We start from the raw sequence: 27,132 nt of genomic DNA, 5'->3' as shown, positions 1-27,132 counted from the left end.
TAACATGCTTCCAACCTGTCTGTTGCTTTCCCCATTCTTTCTATTCTGAATCAGATTGATTCAAAAAATGTTTCCAACTGTTCTTGTGACCTGGTATTGTTATGACTTAGGAGTGATGTCAGTCGTTTAATCTTATGGTGAATTATCCTGGAAATTTTAACTTCCATGCATTTCTTAGAGTGATAGGATAGTTGATGAGTCACTTTGACGAGCAAAATCTCACCTGATTTGAAAGATATGGAATTGCAGTTAAAGCTTCAGTCATTAAAACGCTTTACAGTGTTGAAAGCATGAGTATACATGTGAGAATAGAAAACTATATAGTGAAATGATGGTAGAGTAGTGAATGAACATATTTGTATAATTTAGTCCATGTAAAATGGCATTTGAGGAAAAGTCAAGAAAAAAATTACCACTACTATTGTAGGCTAAGCAGTCATTAGATCAAGATGAAGTCAGAAGTATGTCTCTAAGCCCTAAATAACTGTGGTATTTGTTGTACATTTACTCTATGCCAGGGACTGTTCTAAGCTCTGGGGTAGATACAAGATAATTGAATTGGACACATTTCCTGCCCCACATAGGGCTCACAATTTCAATCTCCATTTGACAGATGAGAGAACTGAGGCATAGAGAAGTGAAGTGATTTGCCCAAGGTCACACAGCACACAATTGGCGGAGCCTGGATTAGAATCTTCAAAGTGACTTGGTCCTTCTGACTCCGAGGCCCATGCTCTTTCCACTAGGTCATGCCACCTGAAGATGGGTTGATTGAATTTAAAAGTAGAAAGTAAAATTTCCTGCCTATTGTGTTAATTTAAGATTAATTATACCATTTGAGTCTTTGTCTCCGACTTGGCTTACAAGGAAACCGCAAGCCGTCACCCCAAACTGCCGGTCTCACCTCCGCAACATTGCCAAGATCCGCCCTTTCCTCTCCATCCAAACCGCTACCCTGATTGTTCAAGCTCTCATCCTATCCCATCTGGATTACTGTATCAGCCTCCTCTCTGATCTCCCATCCTCCTGTCTCTCCCCACTTCAATCCATACTTCACGCCACTGCCCGGATTGTCTTTGTCCAGAAACGCTCTGGGCATGTTACTCCCCTCCTCAAAAATCTCCAGTGGCTTCCAGTCAACCTACGCATCAGGCAAAAACTCCTCACCCTCGGCTTCAAGGCTGTCCATCACCTCGCCCCCTCCTACCTCACCTCCCTTCTCTCCTTCTCCAGCCCAGCCCTCACCCTCCGCTCCTCTGCCGCTAATCTCCTCACTGTGCCTTGTTCTCCCCGTCCCGCTGTCGACCCCCGGCCCACGTCATCCCCCTGGCCTGGAATGCCCTCCCTGCGCACATCCACCAAGCTAGCTCTCTTCCTCCCTTCAAGGCCCTACTGAGAGCTCACCTCCTCCAGGAGGCCTTCCCAGACTGGGCCTTCTCCTTCCTCTCCCCCTCCTCCCCCTCCCCATACCCCCCGCCTTACCTCCTTCCCCTCCCCACAGCACCTGTATATATGTATATATGTTTGTACATATTGATTAATCTATTTATTTTATTTGTACATGTTTATTGTATTTATTTTATTTTGTTAATATGTTTTGTTTTCTTCTGTCTCCCCCTTCTAGACTGTGAGCCCACTGTTGGGTAGGGACCGTCTCTATATGTTGCCAACTTGTACTTACCAAGCGCTCAGTACAGTGCTCTGCACACCGTAAGCACTCAATAAATACGATTGAATGAATGAATGAAGGAAGGAAGGAAAAACTTTTTTTTAATCTAAACAAATGGAAACCAAAAGGATTACAAAATTCAAATGTTTCTATATCATTATGTAATTTGTGTGGATGTTTGTTAGGACAATTAAAAAGAAAAATGTTTAAGCAATGGAATTTGGCTGAAGAGGCGAGCAGGATGCTTTAATAACTGCTTTCAGAACATAAAGAAGGATGATAAGTACATCTTCTTTATTGAAAGTAGAATACGAGAATGGATTCAAACTACTGAAAGGGAGGTTTAGGATAGGAATAAGTAAGAATTTCCTGAGAGAGGAGCTGTTAAACAATGGCGCAAACAGCTAAGGGAGGGTGAAGCCAGAAGCTTTCATGTTATTTTCAACTTCTCTCTGTCATTCAGCTATCACAGTCAATCAACTGCTAAATCCTGCCAATTCTTTCTCCAAAATATTTCCTGGATCAATCTAATCATGTCATGAATAGACAGTTCCACATAAATAGGGTGGAATATGCTTCTGCTAAAATTTGAATTTGAATTAATGGAATTTTTTTGGAAATTAGCATGGCATAGTGGAAAAAGCATGTTCCTGGGAGTCGGAGGACCAGGGTTCTAATCCTGGCTCTGCCAGTTGCCTGCTGTGTGGCCTTGGACAAGTCCCTTAACTTCTCTGGGCCTCTGTTTCCTCGTCTGTAAAATGGAGACCCAATGCCTTTTCTCTCTCCTTAGACTAAGCCTCATGTGGAACCTTGACTATGTGTGACCTGATTAACTTGTAGCAGCGTGGCTCAGTGGAAAGAGCACAGACTTGGGAGCCAGAGGTCATGGATTCGAATTCCAGCTCTGCCACTTGTCAGCTGTGTGACTTTGGGCAAGTCACTTAACTTCTCTGGGCCTCAGTTACCTCATCTATAAAATGGGGATTAAGACTGTGAGCCCCATGTGGGACAAACTGATCACCTTGTATTCCCCCCAGCGCTTAGAAAAGTGCTTCGCACATAGTAAGCACTTAACAAATGCCATTATTATTATTATTATTATTACTCTCTTGCTTAGAACTGTGCTTGAAACATAATAAGAACTTGATAGAATAGTGATAATAATAATAATTAGCCCCACCTTATCTTTCCTTACCCAGCCATCCTTGTTCTTGCAGGTTTCCAACCCATCATCATGCCATTGTCTACCCCATTTCCCCCTCTCCTCCTTTTGTTCTGGATCATTTTTATAGCTGTATTTTTTTATTCATTCATTCATTCATTCAATCGTATTTATTGAGCGCTTACTGTGTGCATAGCACTGTACTAAGCACTTGTGAAGTACAAGTTGGCAACATATAGAGACGGTCCCTACCCAACAGTGGGCTCTCAGTCTAGAAGGGGGAGACAGACAACAAAACAAATTAACAAAATTAATATATTTAACATATATTATATGTTGGATATTTATATTTATCAATATATAAATATGAAATATATAACATGAAAATATAAATATATAAAATATGATATAAAATATAAATAAATATGAACAAAAATTATATATTTAAATATTAACATATTTTCAGCTTCAATGCAGTGGGTCTTGCTGCTGCTGCTACTGTTTCTGCTGCTGCTCCCCTAGTCCATTTCCCCACTGCCAGTTTCTCAGGCCCATCTAAGTCAGGAAACCAGGTTAGAGCTTGAGGCTCAATGGAGAAGCTCTGAGGCTTATCCCCACCTTTCCCTTCCCTTCACCATTGTTGCCACCAGCAGTCTTCTCCCAGTTTCCCTTCGTTCAGGCCTGTCCGAGGCTGGCCGGCTGACTGTGTCCAGCCATGGGAAGCAGTGTGGCTCAGTGGAAAGAGCCCGGGCTTTGGAGTCAGAGGTCATGGTTTCGAATTCCAGCCCCGCCACATGTCTGCTGTGTGACCTTGTGCAAGTCACTTAAATTCTCTGAGCCTCAGTTCCCTCATCTGTAAAATGGGGATTAAGACTGTGGGACAACTTGATCTCCTTGTATCCACCCCCAGCGCTTAGAACAGTGCTCTGCACATAGTAAGTGCTTAACAAAATGCCATTATTATTATTATTATTTGGAGTCAGAGGTCATGGGTTCAAATCCTGGCTCCGCCACTTGTCAGCTTTGTGACTTTGGGCAAGCCAATAACTTCTCTGTGCCTCAGTTACCTCATCTGTAAAATGGGGATTAAGACTGAGCCCCACGTGGGACAACCTGATCGCCTTGTAACCTCCCCGGTGCTTAGAACGGTGCTTTGCATGTAGTAAGCGCTTAATAAATGCCATTATAATAATAATAATCCCTGTAATGGGGGGTGAAGTATATCCTTTTGGAGCTGTGGTTGGGGAACACGGAGTGGATTTGGGGTGGAGTGGAGGGGATTACAGGGAGACCAGGAGTAGTGTGGCAGAGTTTGGGGTGCTGAAATCAATGGAGTACCAGGTAAGGGGGAGGAATCAAGGTGCGTAGAGAGTCCGGGAGGAACTCGCGTTACATAACTGGAAAAGGGTCAAAAACATAATTTTGGAGATTAGTGAGGCAGCAAGTCAAACCTTTGTTGTGTAACAGATCAGACTATTCAAACACCTCATGGAGTCACAGCTTCCAACTTCCTTCAGTAGTTACTACATGCCACTACCTGATCATGGCCATTTAGCGCATGTCTGCCTAGTCCTCAAAATTACTCAATGATTATCCATTTCTCTCTGCATTAAACAGAAACTCCCTACCATTGACTTAAGGGCTTCAGGAGATTTCACCAACATGCATATCAATTCTCTTTACCTGCTTCATCCCAGCTCACACTCTTTAATCCTTCCAGTCCACCTTATAACTATATTTCACCACCACTTGTCTGCTATGTGACCTTGGGCAAGTCACTTTACTTCTCTATGTCTCAGTTGCCTCATCTGTAAAATGGGAATTGAGACTGTGAGCCCCCTGTGGGACAGGGACTTTGTCCAACCTGATTTGCTTGTATCCACCCCAGCGCTTAATGCAGTGCTTGGCACATAGTAAGGCTTAACAAATACCACTATTATTATTATTATTATTATTGACTCTCCCACTTCTGACTCCTTGCTCACTATATTGCCCCTGCCGGGAACTCCCTCCCACTTCAAATATTCCAGATTGCAGCTTTCCCCACCTTCGAAGCTCTCCTAAAATCCCACTTCCTCCAATAAGGCACCGCCAATTAATTCACAACATTCCAAGTAGCCTTAGCAAATCAGCCATTTTAGCATTTATGCAGATATGTAAATTTTGATGTATATTAAATTATTTCACTATCCTATCCCCTTATGAATGAGCTACTATGTGTTTTATCCTTGTTCTTCTTCCTGCTCCTGCTGTTTGTCTGCCTGTCTCCCCATTTTATTGTAAGATAATTAATGCCAGGGACCACAACTTTTGTTTTTGAGAGGATGTTTGATAAAATACCACTGATTGATGGATTGATAGGGCTATCATCGACTTGCTATCTTAACTATTTACTGTAATACCTAGGTTTGGATGGGATGTTATGCATGCTGAGCCCCACTGCTTATGTTTAAAATGCAAGCTGGAGATCCTCTATCTCATTCAGTGAATAGAAAATATTATCAGCTTGGCCGTAGTTGTCTGGCAGTAGAATTGAGCAGACGCAAACTAGAGTGAAGAGAGGGCAAAGCTTACTAGCAGTCATTTATTAGGATAAATAAAAGTGGATTATTTTTATCATGGTGGAGAACAGAAGGTTTACCGTATGAAAATTCCATTTCTTGAAATTGATAGTGACAATACAAATTTTCCTTGCCGTGGAAAAGAATACTTAATCTATAACCGTCCCCTAATAATAGTGATCCTATAAACAGCTGGAGAGAAGAAAGTTCATATGAAGCATATTGTAAAAAATAGTTTTTAAAAACTTCTAGGAATCAGATAATTCAATTGATCTCAAAAATATGTATCATTTTCCTTAGTTTAGCAAAGTAAATATTGGTGAGCATTGATCTGGATTGTTTATCTGAAAATATATTTCCCTTCCATATTGTTTAGGTATGCAAACAGAGAGCGAGTACGTTAGGGATAAGGAAGTGGGGAACTTAACTCACTTACCCGGCAATTGGAAATGAAAACAGAAAGGGTAGGAGTGGATCTTATTCTCAGTGGTTACTGGAAATCCTATCTCATTTTCATTAAAATTAAATAATAACTAGTAACGTAGTATTTTTGGTCGCCATAAACAACACATCTTCAACCCATTTATGATGACAGGAAAAATTGAGGCGCACAGAGTTTAAGGATTTGTCCAGGCTCTTAGAAAAAGAGCTTAAGGCCTCAGCTGGCTTTGTGACTTTACAGATTTTTTTTTAAAGCCAGAATTTCACAAATAAGTGGCTTAGGCAAACAAATGAACACGTCAGGATGCTGTAAAAATAAAGTCACATTACTCTAAACAATTCCAATTGATGTGATCTGTCCAGAACTATAATCGTTTTACCAAATGTGCAGAACTTTAGCAATTTGAAGCTATTTACTTCTTAGTGATGATATCTTCAACTTCCATCTCTTGAGAAATCATTTTCTCCAGGGGGTTCACCTTTGCTTTCCCACAATGAACTTGGGAGAACAGTAGTTAGTTCTTTCATTGTGCAACATAATATCCACTTAATTGTGTTAAACTTTTGCAGTGCTATTCACAACATATTTTGTGCTCTGCTATAAAGATAATAATACCTTGTTTTGTGTTGACTACAAGAAGCTTTTGGTGCAGGAAATTAGCCAGGACCCACTGGGAATGGCTGCTGAGGAACTATATGAATCACTGCTGACAGTGCATTGAAAGTGTTCTACAAAAAAAGAAAGTAATGGTTCATAATCCTAAAATGTATTGCTCAGTTGTATTTGGTCATGGTCATGACATTTTGTGGTTTATGTAGCTAACGGTGGAAAAGCAAAATTGTGTTATAATAAGTACAGTTACTATAGGTCTTGACATTATTCCCAGGGCCGACCAAACTATAAAAAATAGTTATAATGTGTTTTTATCAGCAACATAATCTTTTTGTATAGACTACTATTCTGATTTGAAAAATGTTCAGGAGGAGTAATGAAAAAAATTCTGAAGCAAAAGCCATCTAAATTCTACAGAAAAAGAAAAAGGTACCCAGAGCACCACCAAAGTGGCCTTGCCTTAAGGAGACCAAAGCTTAAGCTCTTTAAAAAAAAATTTCTGAAAATCACATTTCTCTTGTACTTTCAATAATAATATTTGGAAGCATTGCCTTTGACATAATCAATTAGTGGTTTCTATTAAGTTCTTATTGTGGGCAGGACACTATTATTTGCTAATCAGATCAAGGATGCTTTGAGCATATGCATGCCCGAGTTTGAAGCCATATGATTGCATGCTCATGTATGCCTTCTGATCTGATTGTCTTCAACACGGTTGACAAGTGCTGACAGGAGTACTGACGACAGTGCTGAATTTGGTTGAGTTCTGGGGCCTACCGTGAGGTTCTCAGGATGACAGCAGGTTGATGAAGGAAGTGAAAAGTCGAAAATGCTATGATTAGTAAATCAGGTGGATACAACAGCACCTAACTTCTGGAAGGGGTGGAATTTCAGAAGAATTTTGAAGGCAGGGAGAATTGTGGTCTTGCAGATTTGAAGGGGAAGGGGATGTCCAGGAAAGATTGGACGTAGGAGAGGTGAGAATGAGGCACAGTACATAGGCTAGCTTGAGGGGACAAAGAGTAAAAACTGGGTTATAGTGGGAGAAGAGATTAAATAATTAAGAGGTAGAGAGCTGATTTAGTGCCTTGAAGCCAAGGATCAGGAGTTTCTGCTTGATTCGGAGAGGAATGAGAAACCATTGAGGGTTTTTTGGGGTGTTTTTTGAGGAATGGAGAGGCAAGTGCAGATTGAAAATTTAGTAAAAACGATCTGGAATACCATGGAGAAGTCTGCTACAGTAGTTTAGTCAGAATATGAAAGGTACCCGCATCAGGATACTCAGTACTCATTTACCCGAATCAGGTCCCAAATCAGTACCCGAATCAGCCATTTGGTTGGAAAGGAAGAGGAATGTGGAAGAAATCACACCTGAATATAGCAATGTATGGACTACGAGAATTGAAAGAGAAAATAGAGTCAAATGTAGTGCCAAGGTTACGGGCTTCACAGCCTGTGAGGATGGTGGTGTTGTCAGTCATCTTGGGAAAGTTAGGTGAAGGAAAACACCTGGGAATGAAAGTGAAAAGTTCAGTTTTTCGCATATATTGCTGAAGCTGGGATATCCATGTGGAGATGTCTTGGTGTCCTGGAGGCAAAAGGAAATGAAATATTGCCGAGAAGGTGAGAGGTCAGGGCTAGGGAGATAGATTTGAGAGTTATCCACATAAATGTGATAGAACTATGGGAGCAGATGAACTAACTCTCCAAGGAAATTAGTGAAAAGTGAGAAGAGTAGAGGACAGGGAATAGAGACTTGACAGTTAGGTGTTGAGAAGGGGAAGAGCCAGCTAAAGACCCTGAGAAAGAGGTGCTAGATAGGGAGGATTAGAATAAAGAGAACATTGTATCAGTAAAACCAGGTGAAGGTAGCATTTTCAGGAGAAATGGTTGTGTGCGTTGTATGAAAGATGATCAGACAGTTTTGTATCAGTCAGTCTGGTTTTCAAATGTTCTGGTTCCGTTACAGCAGTGGGCTCATTTTCTCTGTCCTATCTCTCAACTACTTCATAACTTCTGTGCCAACTGTTCCCTTAGGTACTCAGATGCACCTGTAGCACTTCTGTACCTATCAATTTACAAACCCTACTCCCTAAGACTTACTCATCTACATATCCATTTTTCTTTGTCTTTCTATCTATGAATTATTTTGTGTCTGGCTCCTTTATCAGACTCTAAGCTCGTGTAAGCTTGTTAATAATGATAACTGTGGTATTTGTTAAACTCTTACTACGTGTTAGGCACTGTACTAAGTGCTGGAGCGGATACAAGCAAATCGGGTTGAACACAGTCTCTGTCCCACAACGAGGCTCATGATCTGAATCTACGTTTTACAAATGAGGTAACTGAGGCACAGAGACATGTCTGCTGACTCTTTTTTTTTATTGTACTCTCCCAAGAACGTGGTACAATACCCTGCGTATAGTAAGTGCTATGTCTGTTACCTCTACCCAAAGTGTTCAGTATGTGCTCCTGCACATAGGCAGCCCTCAGTAAATACTATTGTGTGATTTCTCCCAACATCATGTCACATTCGATCCAGACAGATGAATTTTTTTGGAAGAACATTTCCTGGCAGCTAGTTCTCTACTTCTTATAAACCTCCACTGAAATCCCATTTCCCCCCCACAGCCAACAAAATCTCTTCACAATCAATATCCAAGCTCTCCACCAAGGCCCTCTATCCTATATAGCCACTCTCTTCATCTTCTACTCACAAGGCAGCTTTCTAACTGTCTTATGTTCAACTTTCCCATCGCAATCTCCTTACTTACTGTAAAGAAGCAGCGTGGCTCAGTGGAAAGAGCAACAGCTTTGGAGTCAGAGGTCATGGGTTCAAATCCCGGCTCCGTCAAATGTCAGCTGCGTGACTTTGGGCAAGTCACTTAACTTCTCTGGGCCTCAGTTACCTCATCTGTAAAATGGGGATTAAGACTGTGAGCCCCCCGTGGGACAACCTGATCATCTTGTAACCTCCCTAGCTCTTAGAACAGTTCTTTGCACATAGTAAGCACTTAATAAATGTCATTATTATTATTACCCCTGGCCTGGAACTCTCACCCTCTCTAAATCTGACCCACCATGGGTCTCCCCAGTGTTCAAAATTTTTCTCAGTTTCCACTTCTTCCAACAAACCTGGATTAGTTCTCTGATTAAACCCTCATTTGCCCTATTTCCTCACCCTTCTGCATCATCTATGCACTTGGATATGTGCCCCCCAAGCACGTGATAGTCACCCCACCCTCAGCCTCACAGCACTTATGTACATACCTTTATTCTCTCACATTTCCCCTGTCTGTAATTTATATAGGGGAACCTCTAGACTGTAAATTGCTTGTGAGCTGGGATTGGGTCTACCAACTCTATTGTATTGTACAGTGCCACTGATTGATTGCTCAGCACTTAGAACAGTGCTTGGCACATAGTAAGCGCTTAACAGATACAGTCATTATTACCATCATTATCGATTGATCCCAAATCAAATCAACCCAACAACCACCTCTAGCGCTTATGTATTTATTTATAACCGTATTCCCCACATGTGTATGTCTGCATTTGATGATGATGGTATTTTTTAAACTCTTACTGTGTGCCAAGCACAGTTGTGAATTCAATTATTTGGGGGCATTTGAAAATATTTTTCTTTCTTTCTTTCCAATTAAATAGTAAGCTCCTCGAGGAAAGGAAATGTGTCTCTTATTTTTGTTGTACTTTCCAGGCACTTAGATTGCACTGCACCTAGTTGAAACTCAATATATATCATTATCACCACTAGTACCACAGTGTGGCTTAGTGGAAATAGCACGGACATGGGAGTAAGAGGTCATGGGTTCAAATCCCGACTCTGCCAATTGTCAGCTGTGTGACCTTGGACAAGTCACTTAACTTCTCTGTACCTCAGTTACCTCATCTGTAAAATGGGGATGAAGACTGTGAGCCCCATGTGGGACTACCTGATTACCTTGTATCTACCCCAGCGCTTAGAACAGTGCTTGGCACATAGTAAGTGCTTAACAAATACCAACATCAGTATTATTATTATTCTGTATTATAGCTACCAATTAATTGTATTCATTTAGCTCTTACTCTGTGCAGAGCACTGCCCTAAGCACTTGGAAGACCACAATATAAGAGAGTTGGTAGACATGTTCCCTGCCCACAACGAGCTTACAGCCTAGAGCAGGAAACAGACATTCAAATAAATTACAAATATGGACAGAAGTGCTGTGGGGCTGAGCGTGAAGTGAATAAAGGGTAGAAATCCAAGTGCAAGGGTGACACAGAAAGGAGAGAGAGTAAGGGAAATGAGGGCTTAGTCAGGGAAGGCCTCTTGGAGGAGGTGTGATTTTTAATAAGGCTTTGAAGCTGGGGAAAATGATGTTCTGTTGGATATGAAGGGGAGGGGGGCCTGAGGCAGGATGTAGATTGAGGTAGAATGACTAGGTTGACATTAGTGGAGCAAAGTATGTGGGCTGGGATGTAATCTTCTAGACTGTAAGCTCCTCTAGACTGTAAACTCACTGTGGGAAGGAAATGTGTCTAACCAACTCTGTTATATTGTACTCTCCTAAGTGCTTAGTATAGTGCTCTGCACACAGTAAATGCTCAATAAATATTACTGGTTAATTGATTGTAGTAGGAAATCAGAGAGGTAAGTTATGAGGGGGTGAGATGATTGAGAGATTTAAAGCCAATAGTATGTTTGATGCAGAGGTGGATGAACAACCACTGGAGGTTCTTAAGGAGTGGAAATAAGGAACTGAAATTTTTTTAGAAAAATGTAGTAGAATTCTATACAAAATGCATAGTGAAAACATAGGTTATAGGAGAGCTGACTCTTTTTTCAACTGGGCATCTGAAGTGGCAGCTCTTTTTTGCACAGTGGAAGTGCAACCTGAATCTGAAGGCAGCTTCCTCCTCTAGGAGGATTACTGGCATAAAAAGTTCTCGCAATTTTGTTAGGCTTTTTTATGGCATTTGTTAAGCAGTGCCTGGCACACTTACTATGAGCTGGGGTAGATACAAATTAATCAGGGCTCACAGTATTAATCCCCATTTTACAGATGAGGGAACTGAAGACACAGAGAGGTTAAATAATAATAATAATGATGGAATTTATTAAGCGCTTACTATGTTCAAAGCACTGTTCAAAGCACTGGGGAGGTTACAAGGTGATCAGATTGTCCCATGAGGGGCTCACAGTCTTCACCCCCATTTTACATATGAGGTAACTGAGGCACAGAGAAGTGAAGTGACTTGCCCAAGGTCACCCAGCTGACAATTGGCGGAGTCAGGATTTGAACCCATGACCTCTGACTCCAAAGCCCGTGCTCTTTCCACTGAGCCATGTTGCCTAGGGTTACACAGCAAGTAAGTGGCAGAGGCAGGATTTGAACCCAGGTCCTTTTTACTTCCAGGTCCGTGCTCTATGTGTCAGACCATGCTGCTTCTCCACTGGAGTTAGTCTATCAGTGGTGAAGGCAGTAGATGTTTGTGGGTTAAATGTAATTAAGACAGCACAAATGAACTGATCTCAAGCTAAGAATAAAGAAATGCAGAGGTATGGGTTCTTATATAAGCAATTAATACTACTTTGCATTTACATCATTCTCTATGGTTATGGCTTTGAGGAAAAAAGTAGTCAGAACTTATTAATTTATCGATTACTTTATGTTTTGATTTTGTAAAATGCTTTGTAGCTAGCACTACAGCGAATTAGCTTCAATGAATTAGATCCCAGTTTGGCGAGTCAGTTTTAACCAACTCTCCAAATCACCCAGGCCATTAGTAGAGAGCTGTGGTTCAAGTTCACAGCCCAGCTGTTTTGTATTATTTACGTTTTTCTCATTTTTCCCATTCAGTGATTGACTCAATGAAATGGAGAAATTTCAAGTCCTATATATCATTCACCGCAGTTTTGTGTAGCTCATTGTGATCCTCAAGGGAAGGTTTCTGCACTGGTTTGCAGTATTATTTCTAAAAAAGTATTTTAACCATTTAAGCAGAAATGCATTAGAAGTTATAAAACAATAGTGAAGGACTGGCCGTTTTATTTTTCCTCCTGCCTTCAGGACATCTCTACTTGAATTTCCTGCTGATACCTTAAACTTTAAATGTTCAAAATAGATCTCATATTCTCACCCAAACTTTGTCCTCCCCCTGACTTTTCCAGAAGTGTAGGCAGCACCACCGTTCTCCCTTGTCTTATGAGCTTATAACCCTGGCATAAGCCTCAACTTGTTTCTCTTGTTCAACCCACATATTCAATCTGTCAACAAATCCTGTCTATCATTTCTACCTTCACATCTCTAAAATCTGCTCTTTCCTCTCCATACAAACAGCCACTACATTGATCCAAGCACTTCTCCTATCCCACCATCAACCTCCTTGATAACCTCCCTGCCTCCTGTCTCTCCTCACTCCAGTCCAAACTTTACTCATTATAAAGCACTCAGTCATCTTGCCTGCTCCTTTTTTAACCTTGCTAATTTCCTCCTACAACCCAGCACACTCACTTCGCTCCTCTAATGACAACCTACTCACTGTACCGTGATCTCATCTTTCTTGCCACTGACCCCTTGCCCATGTTCTCTTGCTGGACTGGAACTTACTCCCCTTTCATATCTGACAGACCATCACTTTACTTTCACAGCCTTATTATAATCACATTTCCTTCGAGAGGCCTTCTCCAACTAAACTCTCATTTCCCCTACTCCCCTTTCCTTCTGTATTGTCCCAGCACTAGGATTTCACCCTTTATTCACCCCATTCTCAGCCCCACATACAGGTACATATCATCATTTCTTTTAATGTCTGTCTCTCCCTTAATAATACTCTGTTGTATTCATCCAAGCACTTAGTACAGTGCTGTGCACACAGTAAGCATTCAACAAGTATGATCAATTGGTTGATTGGCAGACAAGACACTGATCCCACTGATGTTGATAACTGTATAAAACAGTGATTAATTAATCATAGTTATTTGCTTAAACATGAAGTACTCATCCCACACCTTAATTCAAGTGGAAATAAAAATGTGCACAGATGTATGAATAAAGTGCTCTTTGACAAGAATGAATTTTATATCAAAGAAATATAAGCAGCAAGGCAAAGGATACACTGTCAATACTTGCAGCTCCTCATGACCCTAACAAAGGGGATGTTTATCCAAACCTCCTTTCTGGCACACACAATTAAGTATAGAAGAAGCATAAAGGGGATAAGATTAAAGCCTGAAGTGTTGAGAGATTATGACTAGGTATTTTTTTTACACTCAGAGCAGAATGACATTTTACCCCCTTGTTTTAGAAAGGGGAGAAGTGGGCAGCAAAGCCCCTACAGTGGAGATTCTGAGGGGAATCTCTCTGCCCCAGTGGCACAAGTAGTTTTGTGGAACCAGGCCATACAGCACTTCAGAGCCAGGACTGATGGGGGGCGCGGAGGGGGTGGGAGGTGGGAATTTGAAGAGCTGAATGAATTGCTACTCCAATAGTTTTCTGCTTCTTAAACCGCCTCTCTGGACCAAACCTCGAGCAGTGATACAACTACGGAGCCAATGCCTCCCAAGCTTGATTGGATGAAGCTTGTTCAGGGGCCAGAACTACCAGAATTATAGGTAATTCTCCTTTTTTTCTGGAACCTCACCTTTGCCTCATGGGTATCAGAACTACTGAAGTTGCCCTACTCCTATGCATTCAGAAAAGACCCTGATGGATCAAAGAAATCACAATGGCATACTCAATGGCCTCATTATTTTAGACTCAGAGGGAATTTTAAAGAGATGGAAAGTCTTCAATGGTTTCCTTAATGCAGGATCCAACATTGAGGATGAGGACCCATGAAGAACAGTTACCCTGCCAACATGTGAAGTCCTGGGTTTTCTCCAATATTTAATGAAGACACCACTACAATTCGAACTAATCAGAATGATAGATCTGTGCGTAAAGTAGCCAAGAACTTCAGAATTCTCCACTTATATCCTGCTCAGATTCTTCCTTAAAATATAGAATATTGAAAAAATGCCACAAGATTTCTAAGATGCACCCATTGTCACCATCTTCAATGGTGACTACAGAAAATCTGTAAAATCCCATTTCTTTGCTGGCTAAATCATACCTTAGATCATATCAAATATTATTACCAGCCCTAGAAAATACAGCTGCCCTTTGGATATAGCAAATGATTGTTCTGATGCTGAGATTTTTATTTTAGGTTTGACTATGACCGATGCATTCCTCACAATTACTTCCATATTGTATGCACATAAAGACTGCCCCTCTTGCACTGCTATAGATTTTACTTACAGTACTCCTTGACAGTGAAAATCACATCTACTAGGCTGATAGTGGTTTGAAACCAAATGCAATTTTGGGAGTACATGATTAGCATGATAACAATTCTTAGTAAAGGAGAGCAGTGAGCGGCCACATAATTTCTCAAGTCAGCCCTTATCCCTTTTTTACCCCTGAGGACCATTGACAATGGGGGCATCATTGAAATCCTGCTTGGTACATTTCCTTAGTGGTCCATATGTTGAGGAAGAGCCAGTGAAGGCCACCTCAAGAGGTCTCCTCATTCCTTGCAGATTTCAAATAATATCATATTTAGAGTCATTCTTCCTGGTTTTGATGGCAGTGTTGGAACCAGAACCAGGTCTTCCCACTTTGGCAGGCAAATTATTCCTTGCAGGGGATCATCCTCAAAAGTGGTAGGACTGTTAACAATGTTTTATGAGTTTTCTTGCCATTTTTTAAAGATTTCTCCTTTGACTGTGATGAGAAAGGAACCATCCCCACCCTGGAGAGCTTGATTGAGGTGGAGGTGTGGCCTGAACTATTTAATTTGTGGGCTCGACCATCACATGTACTGAATGACATGATCACAGGAGCGAGGAAGACCACACCATTCTGAAAAGAGAAGGGGGTGGCTTAGGCATTGCCCGGCTACTACCAGGGCTGCCCTGGCAGTGGTGGGTAGGAGGGCTGGGGGAGATGGGGATTTTCTAAGAGCTCGGTATAGTGCTCTGCAGACAGTAAGTAAATACCATTGATTGATTGATTAGATACCCAGCAGCTACTAACAGCATCATAGAGACACACACATGAAAAGGAGGCTGTCAAAATGTGTCTGGGGCTGGCACCAAGATTAAGTCTGACATTCACATTACAAACTAACATAATCAACACCTCCCTGATGGGTAAGTGCTAATAGGGGAAATTAGCACCTGACAGAAAGCATCTTAATTTGATCAATCAACAGCTCAATGACAGCAAGCTGTTGATTGGGCTAAACTAAATGTTCAGTGGCCCCGGGCAAGTTGATATTATGTGTTCCGTGACAGCGTACTGTGTTGCGATGTTACTGTTCTGCTCTGTTCAGCACAAGAGGCTGGAATATGGAGGTTTAATCAGGAAATCCACTATCCACTCTTGCAGATTAGTTGAATGGTCTCAGCTGTCATTCCCTCCAATTCTCACTCTCAGGGGGTCTCTCTGACAGAGAGGCAGGTCCATGGATATAGGCCTCTAAGGAATGGCTTGTGAAAGAAATGATGGTTCCTGGCATCCTCATCCACCTTCTCATCCTTGGATCCCTCACCCAATGAACCAGCTGGGAAGAGGGAAGGAAAATTGGAGTGAGTAATTGATAAATAATTGAATGCACAATTGACATACACTTACAAATTTTTGTGCAAACGTTGAAGATGGGAATAAGTAAATATATACGTAAATGCTCTAAGTGATTGGGTTGATATGATGTGAAAGGTTTGGAAATTAATCTGGGACAGCTTGTCAGAAATTGTAGAATCGTGAGCTTCTTCAGTGCAGTAAACATGTGGCTTTCTTTGGTTGTCTAAACCACAGTGTTAACTATAGTACTTCACAATCAGGAGGTGCTTAGTACCTCTGATTGATAAGAAAGATTCCAGCAATCAGATAACGATTCATTGCCAAAACCTGTATGAAAGATTGAAAAAAATAACCCTATAATGTAGAATTTGGGTTCAAGTGGCTCAAAGCCTGTTCTACCTCTTGAAAAATCATCTGCAGAGACTGAGTTTATTTCTGTGGTACAAATTTGCTTAGCCATGTGGGTTATTGCTTTAAAATTGATGATTTCCACCCATTGCTGTCTTCTGTATTAAATGGGTTACAAAAACATAATTCTTTTCAGTACATAGAGTATTCTCTTTAGACTATAGCAGACAATATTTTTTTAACTTAGTCTAGTAATAAAATGATGTGGTTTTCAGAAATAAGATATCTCAGCTTTCTAATAGAGCTAAAGGGAATATGGGCCGGAATGTGGTGAAGGAAGAAAAAATGCCTTTGTATCCAATTATCATCATTTTCATTATCAAGAGGTGGTGTTTATGAAACTCCCACCCATGAATGGCACTATGCTAAGTCCTGTACAAAGGAAAGTAAATAGATGCAGTCAATTCCTTTAGGAGTTTATAGTAAAAAACTGATGACGCTGAGGTGGACACAACAAGAGGTGAAAGCAACAAAGGTATAGAGACAAACCACAGAGTACAGCTACATCATGATATATACAACCCAGAGATACTCTCTGTATTGTATTTTATCTATGTATACACCTGACTGGCCCCAATGTTCTCTCAGGGTGCCACAAGTACATGAAATCCTTCCTGCCCTCCCTCTACCTTGGTTGAGATTAAGCAATTAACAGTGAATGGAAGTAAAAGGATGCTTTGTCCACTGTGTCAAAGCATGGAAGAGATTCCTGAGCCAACAAAGTTCATAGATGGTGAAGGCAATGCCATTTAGAAATGGGTGATACACATGGCGATGAATTAATTGCATCTCATTCGGAGTACTTGTTGTCCAGAAAGGATCTTATTGAATTTGACAATCCAATTCATCATTGCAGGATGACTGAACAGATAGAGAAGATATGGTTTCTCCACCACCAGATTTTTGCTTCACTTTTCAAGAAAATGGATGGATTCATCAAAATAATAATAATAATTATGGTAGTTGTTAAGCGCTTACTATCTTCCAAGCACTGTTCTAAGTGCTGGGGTAGATACGAGCTAATAGGTTGGACACAGTCCCTGTCCCCCATGGGGCTCACAGTCTTAATCCCCATTTTACAGATGAGGCAACCGAGGCCCAGAGGAGTTAATTGACTTGCCCAAGGTCACACAGCAGACAAGTGGCAGAGCTCACATTAGAACCCATGTCCTCTGATTCCCAAGCCTGTGCTCTTTCCACTAAGCCAAGCAGCTTCTCTAAGTAGTGTGGAGCAAGATTAAGTTGAAATGTTTGTTAGGGTCAAACAAAGGGATTGGTAGAGAATATCTAAGAAACTCAAGAGTTCTAGAGCTGCAAAATGCTATTCTAACCACTGAATAATGCTGCCTCTTGGTGGCTGCAGACCGGCATTCATGAACAACATTCCAAGACTGAATTTTCACTTCCGCCAGGAAGGTGAAACATGTTTAGGGTGAAGTGAAAGATAGTTTCTACTACAATTTTTTGAATTACTAGAATGAAGAGAAAATGAAAAAGTCAAGCAAAACCAATTGCCTAAACCAAAAATTGTGATAATGCTAACAGTAGACTTTCCTAAAAGTCCTAAAAGTTTCCTTTTGAATTCCATAATGCATAAAGATCATAATTCCAATATGTTCAAGCCATGAAAGAACTGAATTTTTCAAATTGTTTCTAAATCAGCTGATTGAAATTTTTTGTCAAAATCTCAGAATAGAAGTGCTGCTAATAGAAGTGGTAAGCTAATTATTGATATCCTGGAAAAAATGTAAAGGAACATAAATGCAAGCTGAAGACTGCTGACTTTCAAGGACATTAAAGGGCAGTGGGAAGTAAATATCGGAGAATAATCGCTCTACTGATTGGGTGTCCTGAGGCTATTTCTGAAAAGTTGCAGGTCTCCCTATTCATAGTTCCAAGATGAAAATTAGAAAGGAGATGATGATTAAATGTAGAAAATTCAGAGATGAGAGAGCACATAGATTGTTTCGAGAAATTAATGTCCCTCAAGGTTCAAAGATGAAGCTACAGTTAGAGTTTTATCAGTCTATATTAATTGTTTGGCTATAACTAAAACAAACAGAAATCCATTCCACATTATGTGCAGCACAATCACGTGTTACCTAGTGTCTGGAGACATTGCATGGCCTTGGGAGTCAGAGGACATGGGTTCTGATCCCGGCTCCGCCACTAGTCTGCTGTGTGACCTTGGGCAAGTCACTTAACTTCTCTGTGCTTCAGTTACCTCATCTGTAAAATGGGGATTATGACTGTGAGTCCTATGTGGGACAACCTGATGGGCTTGTATCTACCCCAGTGCTTAGCACATAGTAAGTACTTAATACATACCATAATTATTACTATTTTCATTTGTCAAATGCAGTCTTATCGAAGCGTCTACTCTGAGTATCACCCCCTTTCTGACTACTGTGCAACAGGTTGGTCTGTAACTTGCTGCTGTACACCAACTGCCCACAATTATGCTACATCATTTGAGGTTAGGCCTGTCATAAAGCCTGCTCCCTTTCCTTCCCTTCCTTTTCCTGCCATTCCCCTCACTTCCATTCCATTCCTTTCCCCTGCGGGCAGCAACAGCTATAGCTACGAAGCAGCCATGCTGTGATTGTGCCATACACAATATGATGTAATGGCATCATATGTCACGTGGAGGCCTCCTCATAAAACCTAGCAACACTGGGGTAAGGACTGTCTCTATATGTTGCCAACTTTTACTTCCCAAGCGCTTAGTACAGTGCTCTGCACACAGTAAGCGCTCAATAAATACAATTGATGATGATGATGAACCCTGGCCCTCTTGGGGAGGGGATTAATCTGGCCCAGCCACCGTGGCATTGTGGAAGACAAGGCATTTAAAACTATTAGATTCACAATTAAGTAAACTTTAATGTTTGTTTTAATAGTATGATGGACTCTTTGTGCACCAAGTGCTCATAGGTTTCATTTTGTTTGACTCTTTTGCACAGAAAGGTTGTCGACCCCTGTACTTTAAGAATGTTTCAGAGATTTTCAGTGATGCTCTTTGCCTGTTGACTAGAACTGGACAAAATCCTTCCCATGCAAAAACAGATGAAGGTTCTGATTTTTAGTGACAGATAATAATAATAAACACACATACACACTTATGAACACCTCCCTTCAGGGCCTTTTTGAAATTTTTTGTGACAATATAAAGCATATAACTTAAAATTATAATTCACCCTTTAAGTTTTCAGAAGAATTATCTGAAAATTTATCAGGCACACAAATATATAAATGACATAAAAGAGAGGACTTCTAATTCATCCTTATATAAACCACAGAGATTACTGGTCCACTGTTTGGCAAGCCATGAAAGGCATTGTCTACAGGTGTATATGGCATAAAAGGAAAATGACCCTTGAACATATCTGACTCACATAGTTCAACTATTCAAGTGATTATCAGTCAGTGTGAATCTGAAAAAAAATTTCCAAACAACATTTCTAGGCAGAAGATATGACAGGAAGAGAATCTTCAAGAAAACTAAAAAAGCAATAACAACCTTCTAACTTTCTTTTTAGACCTAAGGTTCTGTTCCATGAGCCATTAATTTCAATTATTAAATAGGGACATTGTGTCCTAGTTTAGCAATATGAAATGTTGTCAAATATGTTCTTAAAATTTAGCAATAGAAAAAAGTGAGTTAGTGTAAAATGGCAAAGAATTAGCTTTGAGAGAATACACATTTATGAGGAGCATAATTTATTTACAGGAGTGTCTTTTTATTCTGAGGGTAAAACATTATAGCTAGGGAAATTCAGAATCACACTCAATATGAGAATAAAAAAAGCTTCCTTGATTTGAGGTTGATGCTTTTAGAGGTTTGTTGGGTTTTTGGGTTTTTTTGCTAATACTGATTTGGTCACCGTGATATTGACTAATCCAGTGCGGCAGTTGAAAATTATGCATAACCCTATGGAAGGAAGCATTAACAAAGTCTTCCTGAAGGACTTTGTCCTTCAGGGGTAAATTAAACAGCTTTCTGAAATTCTTGGCTAGTGTTAATAAAAACTTAGTTAACTAGAAAGCAATCTTACTATAGTGCCTGCTCAAGAACCTAGATATCACTGGTAAATCCTGGTCCAATGCATGACAATATTAGTTTCAGCCTATGCCCACCCAGCAGCATGGCTCAGTGGAAAGAACATGGGCTTTGGAGTCAGAGGTCATGGGTTCAAATCCCAGCTCCGCCAATTGTCAGCTGTGTGACTTTGGGCAAGTTACTTCTCTGTGCCACAGTGACCTCATCTGTAAAATGGGGATTAAGACTGTGAGCCCCCTGTGGGACAACCTGATCACCTTGTAACCTCCCCAGTGCTTAGAACAGTGCTTTGCACAAGTAAGCACTTAATAAATGCCATTATTATTATTTACTCCTCACTCCTACCACCACCCACATTATGCAGATCACCCTGCCCTCTCCCACACTCCTCCCCATTGCCCCCTAAAAATGTAGGTGGGGCAGTCCCAGCAGAAAAAGTCATTGTTTTAGATGCTGAACTGAGCTGGTTAGCCTACGTCAGCCGGGAAGAAGAAGTGAGCCTCATTATTTCCTTCCATTTGCCTGTCCTGCCTCTTTTCTAGAAGAAGGATGTGTATTCTGACTGGCATCAATTCTGGAAGCCATACAGCTCAACTAATGTTATCATGTCTGCAAGGGCAAAGAAGTCCCCTCCCTATTACCGTTCATTGGAAACACTTTTAGAATGCTATTTCTCGTAATTGGAGAAGGAAGCTAAGGTACAGAGTGATTGAATTTTTCATTCTTTTTTGATTGGATGACCCATTTCCAGCAAACCCCGAGAAAACGCTGCTGCCATTCCTAATAATGTAGGGTAGAACTTCCAGGGGTAGGGTAATTGGTAGGTATTAAATAGCCTATCAGCCCTGATTACCACTTAAGCAATAGTGCTGAACTATTAGTTCAAATCTGTGAAATAGAAGTATTTCTTGTATTGGTCAGTGCTCTGCACACAGCAAGCACTCAGTAAACACCACTGGTTGATTCAACATAGTTCACGTTCATCCTTTTTAACCTTTTAATTTAGAGTGGAAAACCCAAAATATTTAAAATTGGTGTTTACATTTCATTTAAAATATACCATTAATTTTCTTCCTGAAAAATCCACCAGACTTTTATATTATCTCCATTGTACTGCCTGTCAGAATCAGTTGGGTATTAAAAACTGAGACAGAAGGATAGATATTTCTCAAAATAAAGTTCTGAATTAGTACTATGCGCCTTGCCTGCTTTAGGTGCTGGATCAAATTTATAAGGGTAATATCAATAGAGGAAAATGGATTGATGAAAAAAGTGATGCCCATATCCAAACGTTGGTTATGTTGAGTCTCTACCTAAAAATCTATTTCTCATTGTTAGGTCAAGCACCAAAATGGTTAAGAAAATTTCACCTGCTCCCAGATTGTTTGTAATGTCCTCCTGTATGGCTGCAAAGATTAAAATTAACAGGACTGGACCACTACACATCCTTACTTTAATATATTGGTCATGGATAAATGGATCAGAAAGGGCACCCTGGGCTCTAATACAAGTCATGTCACCATAAAGATCTCTGAATCGTAATGAACTTTTAGGTCAGATACATTTACTAAGTAATTCCAGAGTCCAAATCTCCCAATAATGCCAAATGCTACCGCACGTTCTGGGAAAGCCATCACAGAAGGCCTTGGTGCTACTCCCTGAAATATGCCTGTAGGCAACATCCTGCAAAGATCATGTCCCATATGACATACTGATGGGAAGATAAATTGTGATTCCCGAATCATCTGATAGATGATATTCTTCAGTAGTCAATCTGAGCATACTCTGGATAGGCTTGGCAGGCAAAGGAGAGTAATGCCATATCTTGATAATCGCCGCAAGCTGATTTTCGGCCTTTCATCGTGAAGATGGTGATGATACTGTGTCTTCTCCTGTTTCAGCTCAGTGACCCACATGTTTAGTCAGTGCTTGTGTAAATGATTAAGCTGGAAGTCCCTCCATGCTTGTAGATCCCAGTGATAAACCATCAGGTCCAGGGGCTTTGCCATTTTTCATGGCTCTGAATTCTGCAGTGACTTCCACAGTACTTGGGAAAAGTGCCATGTCTTTGTGTGTTGGAATGTTTCCTGTTTGATGGACCTCCTCTTTGGTATAAGAAGGAATGTCAAAGGGAATATTAAAATGCTGTTACCATCTCTTCAGGATTCCCTCCTTGTCCATGATAATAATAATAATAATAATGATGGCATTTGTTAAGCGCTTACTATGTGCAAAGCACTGTTCTAAGCGCTGGGGGGATACAAGGTGATCACGTCCCACATAGGGTTCAGAGTCTTAATCCCCATTTTACAGATGAGGTAACTGAGGCTCAGAGAAGTTAAGTGACTTGCCCAAGGTTACACAGCAGAGATGTGGCGGAGCCGGGATTAGAACCCATGACCTCTGACTCCCAAGCCCGTGCTCTTTCCACTGAGCTACACTGCTTCTCTAAGACTGTGAGCCCCACATGGGACAACCTGATCACCTTGTATCCTCCCCAGCGCTTAGAACAGTGCTTTGCACATAGTAGGCGCTTAACAAATGCCACCATTATCATTATTATCCTCAGCGCAGAATTTAATGCTGTCAATAAATTCTGTTGTTGAGGAAGTACACTATCCAACATACTTAGACCAATTCCTAAGAAACAACATGATCTAGTGGACAGAACATGGGCTCGGGAGTCAGAGAACCTGAGTTCTAATCCTGGCTCTGCCACTCCTTAGGCATGTAACCTCAGGCAAGTCACTTAACTTCTCTGTGCCTTATCTGTAAAATGGGAATTAAGACTGTGAGCCCTATGTGGGACACGCACTGTGTCCAACTCAATTACCTTTTATCGACCCCAGCACTTAGTACAGTGCCCAGCACATAGTAAACGCTTAAAAAATACCTTTAAAAATTGAGACTTTGGCAATGCCAGGGCATTAAGCATCAAACAGAAACTCCTTACCATTGGCTTTAAAGCACTCAATCACCATACCCCATCCTTCCTTACCTCACTGCTTTCCTACTACAACCCAGTGCACACATTTCACTCCTCTAATGCCAGCTTACTGAACCTCAATCTCATCTATCTTGTTTCCGACTTCTCGCCCCCATCCTGCCTCTGGCCTGTAACACTTTCCCTCTTCATATCTGACAGTTTCTCTCCCCACCTTCAAAGCCTTATTGCAGGCATATCTCCTCCAAGAGGCCTTCATTTAAGCCCTCATTTCCTTTTCTCCCACTCCCTTCTGTGCCTCCCTGATTTGCTCCCTTTATTCACCCCCACCCCAGCCCCAAAGCAATTATGTGCATAAAATAAATAATTGATTTATATTAATATCTGTCTCCCCCTCTAGATTGCAAGCTCATTATGGGCAGGGAATGTGTCTGTTACATTGTTAAATAACACTCTCCCAAGTGGTTAGTACAGTGCTCTGCACACAGTAAGTGCCCATTAAATGACTGACTTATTCACCCCTCCTTCAACCCCAAAGCACTTATGTACACATTTGTAATTCATTTATTTATATTAATGTCTGTCTCTACTCTGTGAACTCACTGTTGGCTGGGAAGATTTCTACCAACTCTTTTATATTGTACTCTCCCAAGCACTTAGTACAGTGCTTTCTCAAGTGTTCGATAAATATGATAGATTGACTGATCTTTATCCCATATAGAAGGTTTCTATTTCAGTGGTGATATCCAGTATTTGGCTCTGATACCTGGACCTACAGTAGGAGACGCATCCTAATTCTTGAACAATTTTACTAGCATCAACTCTGAAACACTCAACATCAAATGGCAGGAGGATAATACCAACAATGTGGCCCTGGAATGCAGTAAACTCCCCAGTACTGCATCAGTGCTTACTGCAATACAGCTTCATTGAATGGGGCACTTGAGAAGAATGAAAAATAGGAGAATTCACAGCAACTGCTTTAGTCAATCAATTATATTTATTAAGAGCTTACTGTTAAGCTCTGTTTTTTAACTTTTTTGTGTACATATGTACATAGACTGTGAACCCCATGTGGGACTGAGACTGTATCCAACCTGATTATCTTATATCTACCCTGCACTGAATACAGTGCTTGCATGTAGTAAGCTCTTACCAAGTACCACAGTTTCTAACACAAGCACACATCCTTAAATTCTGCTGCTTCCCCTATCTGCAACTAATTTCAGTATCTGTCTTCCCCACTAGATTGTAAGTTCCTCAAGGGCAGGGACCATGTCTACCAATCTTTGTATTGTACTCTCCCAAGCAGTTAGTACACAGTGAGCACATAAATATGATTGATAGATTGATTCCTCCTGCCCTGGCAAGTGCCACAATCACTGCTTTAATAATGATTTTTTAATTTCCTTCTCAAATATTGGAGAAGAAAGTATATGTTGATGATAATTATGCAAGTAAATATGGTAAGCATATAGCAATAAGGGGAGGAGAAGAAAGTGTGACATTCCACCCTCCTCCCCTGCCCTTTTTCTCCAAACTGTATTGACAATTTTTTATCTTTCTGTTCCTTCCATGGCCATTGGCAATCTTAAGAAATTACCTTCCTTCACCTTATTTGTTGCTGTATTCTCATCTTTCACTGCTTACAGTTATTTAATAAAGAAATAATTTATTTTCTCCTCAAAAATCGGTGTAGGACAATTATAGGAGAAAATATGGCACTTATCTGTGGATTTGGGGCTGTAGCAGCTGGATAGTCTGTGAGGCAATCAGGAGAGGGATTGTTCTCTTTGAGAAAAGAGTTTAGAAAGATCAGGATGCTAAAAAGTAGTTTAGGTTAGAGAGACAAGTCCTGGAAGTGATTAACACATTACTATAACAAGGATTTGTCCTTTTGGCCCTGTTGTGGAATGGAATGTTGGTATCCAACACTCCTCTGTAGCCATACCCCCACAAGTAGATGGAGGTGTTATTGTCAGTAGCATTATTTTTGGAAACGAGTAATATACTAGTTTTTACACTCCAAATCTATTTTAATTCATTTCTCTGTTTTTCTTTTTTTGCTTTTCATAACTTTGAAGAAAAATAGTACCAGTCCCCAGTCATGTACACAAACTGAACCCTCCATATGGCAGTCTGTCAGTCAATTAAAGATATTTATTGCATGCTGTGTGTAGAGTACTGTGCTAAGCACTTGGACAATGGAGTTGGTAGACATGGTAGACATGATCCCTGCCCTCAAGGAATTTACAGTCTAGTGTTGGAGAAGATAGACATAGTTCAAACATCCTTTAAACATTGTTTATTCTTAGCAAAGGAACAATGAACAGGTTTGTCCACTAAAAACCTCAAGTGATGAATAATTTTTAAAATGAATGACATCATATGGAGAGAATGTAGCACCATTAGCTGGACAACTGTTCAAAGAGCAACTAAGAAAGCCTGGAATTAGTAAAAATTAACCATAGATTCATTTGTATTACAGAAATGACCTTACTAATATCATTTCAGAATAATGTTGAAATAGTGGTATTTGTTAAGAGTATAATAGGTTACTCAGGATCTTGTATGTTCCTCAGAGAAATGTTGTACAGGACCATTAGTTGTAGAGGGGTTATAGTTTTAATTGAAGAAAAGTAATTTGCCTAAAATAACAACGTGAACACATAATGTAGGACTGCTAAAAAGTCACAGGGCATTGAGTAATTCATTTGATTGGTTTTCTCTTTGGAGCTATTAGTGAGTTTCAGCAAATAAATTTGCTTCTCCTTAGGAAATGGACAGTTTTGTCATATCTCAATATGAAAAGCTCCTTACTATTCCCCCAGGCTTAGGATTCCACAACACATTTTTTATCTTTGTGTAGGAAGCTAAAACAAGTTAAATGCTTACTATGGGCCAGAAACTGTACTAAGCGCTGGGGTAGGCCATGCTACTTCCACCTCCTAAAATTTCATCTCCCCTGGGGCAAAAGCCCTAAAAAAGCACTTGCCTCCTAAAGGGGAAAGCATTCCTCTAGGCTGTTGAGAAGCACTGTGGCTTAGCGACAAGATCATGGACCCAGGAATGAGAAGAACTTGGGTCTAATCCCTGCTGTGTAACCTTGGGCAAATCACTTAACCCCTCTGTGCCTCAGTTTTCTCACCTGTAAAATGGGGATTTCATATCTGTTCTTCCTCCTACTTAGAGCCCCATATCTTTATCTACCCCAGCGCTTAGTATAGTGCTTGGTGCAAAGTAAGCACTTAATGAATGCCATTATTATTCTTAGATCACAAGCCTCAGGTGGGCCAGGGACTGTATCTTGTATCTACTACAGTGCTGGGCACATGGTAAGTATTTCACAAATAACACTATTATTATTAATTGTACGTAACAGCACAAGCATTTTTTTCAGGGAATATAACAACGGGTAAAGTTGTGCATAGCACAGAGTATTAATATCTCAACTGTTTTACCCTTTGTTTCACCTTTGGTCTCACGGTTTGATTCTGATATATTGAGGGTAGTTTTCCAGAATTTTTTTTAGTACTTTAGACTACATTGTCAATCAATCATTCCAAATCAGATTCGCAAGCAGGCGTCTTCTGATTTATTATCAATTAGTCATGGTCTTAGTTTTTAGATGTCAATAAGAGCAAG

The sequence above is a fragment of the Tachyglossus aculeatus genome, chromosome X4 (assembly GCF_015852505.1).
Source record: "Tachyglossus aculeatus isolate mTacAcu1 chromosome X4, mTacAcu1.pri, whole genome shotgun sequence".
Lineage (NCBI taxonomy): Eukaryota > Metazoa > Chordata > Mammalia > Monotremata > Tachyglossidae > Tachyglossus > Tachyglossus aculeatus.
Note: the sequence above shows the minus strand (reverse complement) of the source record.